The following is a 3,107-nucleotide window of genomic DNA, read 5'->3' on the forward strand; positions in this document are numbered from 1 at the left end:
TAGGTACTGTATTGTTTCTTTCGTAGGAGAAAGTACCGGCCAAGTTCCTCGCTTCTATGAATAATTAAAAACGACAGTTACAGTTTCGGTACAGATCTTTTATCCCTTTCTGTTTGTTACATATGTATGTATATATGGACGTGATGTATTAGGGTCTATACTATACCAAGCAACAGAATGAGAGGGAAAGAGGGAGGGCCAGGGATAGGTTAACAGTACTTAGTTATTTCCTCACTATAACTAGATAACTTGACATTGTAACCATTGTCCCTTGGCTGGAAACATGACGATGTTTTTTTTACCATTACTGGGCAGTGGTTCCATCCTCTACACGTATGTACAATAATATACGTAGGTTGGAGTATCTTCAATCTCTTGTTTGTTTTTTAACTATACTATAACACTGATATTTGAAATGCAACCTGATCAGTGAAGTGGAAGTACAAATTACGTGTTACCAAAGTAGAGCTTTGAATTCCACTAAGGGTATACCTTTTACCCTTTGTCCATATCTTAGATATATAGAAAAGAAGATTAAAAGATAATACACATTAGTTGTGTATCATTTGCGACATCCTTGCTCCTCTTCAATCAACATCGGTGACACGTCCTGTTTCCTCATTGTTGCATTCTTTGAAAATACCCTTTACGTACGTAAGCAATCTAAACGTCTTTAAACAAATAATAAGTTCACTCTTTTTCACCAAGAAAATTTGGTGTTAACAGGAGTTTTCTCCTTTGAAAGAATTGATCATCAATTGAATTATTTTTTTAGCGGACTTAGGGATAAACGCTCGTAATGAAATTATAGATGTTTCTTTTGTTGGCTTCCATCAGAAGCGTGAGTTTTTTACTACTGAGAAAAAGATAGAGTAATGTCCATAAATAATTATTCTGTCATTGCCATTACCATTTGTATAAAATATGTATTCTTTGTACGTATAATAACAGTTTGTGACGGAGCTTGCTCGCGTTGCCCAGCGCTGTCTCCGTATGTACATACGTAGTGTCAGTAATGGTGGACAGAAGTACATTTGGTCCAATTATTATAACACAGTCTGACTGAACATATCCATTGACAGAGCAAGGTTTTCACTCACAAATAACTCATTCATCTACAAATTTTAATGAACAAGAGGCCCTGTTTTCACTTTTGCTAAAGGTATTTCAGAAATTTAGTCCTTAGTCACTGTGAGATACTATAGATACTTACCCTTTTTCTAAACGTGGATTCATTTCGATTGGAGAATTCCAAAAACTACCTCATCATCAACCAGCAAATAATAAATTCCAAACCGGTGCCACACCACTTAAAAATGGAAACATAGTTTAGAGCATGGTCCATATGATATGTACATGTAAGCTAAAATCTTACAGAACTTTTCGGAAGTATTACTAATAAAGCTAATGATACCAATATTACACAAACACCTCTATATTCTCCTTTGGCAGTCTCTTGTCCAATGTTATCTTTAATTTACTCTCAACCATACAGTCACAAAATTATACAATACCAGCACAACCGTCTGTGAACATGACTCTCATTATCCACTATTTGTATCGGATTAGAGTGTTGATGAATTTGTAGCACTAAATTCCTACAAAGAAGATAGTAGAAACGAGATTCAATTTATTTATTCTAATGATAATTTATTGACAATGGGACAAGATGGGAGGACATGACGTCACTTGTTTCAATTAGTAACCTAGCATCGGGTTCAGTACCGAATGATATCGTTGGGTGACCCCCCCCCCCAACATTATTCCATTGGAATGCAATAGATACAAATTTATCGATATCAAATTCGCTCGATATTACATGTATAATTTGGGATTTACGAAGTTAGGTACACTGATATTCAAGTACCATATTAGTTCATTCACCAATAATATCATCTCAATTTCTTCCTCTAATAACCACCCTTTCAACATCGGCTAATCAAGGTATCGTTGTAAATTCATTGAAGTTGGATACTCCAATTTTATGCTATACTAATACAAATGATTAAGAAAACAATAGTATCGTTTGGAGACCTACATACCTGGAAATTATTACAATTTGGGTTTGTTGGTAACAAGAGTTTCCAAAAAAGAAGACTACACCGAATATTTTCGGATACCTTACAAAACTGTAGTAAAGGCGTTGGGAACACTGTCAGACATGACTTCGTCCTCAGACAAATTGTTGTGAATTTCTTGATTGTTGTTCATTTTGTTGTTGTTGTTGTTTTTGAAAGGTTTGAATGTGTTTATTAAAGCACTTAATTACTTAGTTACTTCGTTGTTACTTAGTTCTATGCTATTACATAAACTACATAGCAGGATATACAACTCTAAGAAGATATCATTGCCTCTTATATATATCCCTTGGAAGGATCTTAGATCTTCTCAAGACTTTGACTCAACCCCTTGTTTCAGAAAGTATCTAATACTCGACGCAGTTGTTACGACTCTCTCAGAGCTCGTACACACCCTGCAGGATTACGCTATCTAATAGGATAACTCCGTACTGAAGATCTCGATTCAACTCCTTGTTAGTCTAACTAAACACAGGCTAGGAATCCTCTTTGATCTGACGATATACCATCCGCGACCTCAACCACGGATATCCAATATCCGTGACCTCGTCTACGGATACCTAGTATCCGTGACCTCGCCGACGGGTAGTAAAGTCGAATCTTCAAAGTTTACTTCACTACAAAAAACACAACAAAATGATCTCTTGGCCCAGTTGGTTAAGGCACGGTGCTAATAACGCCGGGATCAGCGGTTCGATCCCGCTAGAGATCATTATTTTTTCAATATTTTTATAAATACCGCCAAGATGATAGCATACCCGAGTGGGATAGATGTTGGACGGTTTTTTGGACCGATTTCGACCATAAGTTTTCTTAAAAGAGGTGTCGCACCCAAAAACTTTTGGTCGAAATCGGTCTAAAAAACCGTCCAACATCTATCCCACTCGGGTACGTACAAGAGAAGTTAGCTAGATTCGTAAAGATAAATACAAATCTTATCTTTATATCCACTGAAATACTGTTTTTTTCTTCTTTTAATTCAGCTCTCTCAAATGTACCAGATATTTTTCNGCATCGCATCTTATTATT

General features: G+C 36.1%; 1 non-coding gene across 1 annotated transcript; it reads left to right on the forward strand.

Moving 5' to 3' along the window:
- The first annotated feature begins 2,716 nt into the window (after window positions 1-2,716).
- Window positions 2,717-2,790, forward strand: NDAI0Etrna10I. The gene has a single exon. It is a non-coding gene; the product is annotated as a tRNA-Ile (tRNA).
- The last annotated feature ends 317 nt before the right edge of the window (window positions 2,791-3,107 follow it).

Source organism: Naumovozyma dairenensis, chromosome 5, assembly GCF_000227115.2.
Source record: "Naumovozyma dairenensis CBS 421 chromosome 5, complete genome".
Taxonomy (NCBI): Eukaryota; Fungi; Ascomycota; class Saccharomycetes; order Saccharomycetales; family Saccharomycetaceae; genus Naumovozyma; species Naumovozyma dairenensis.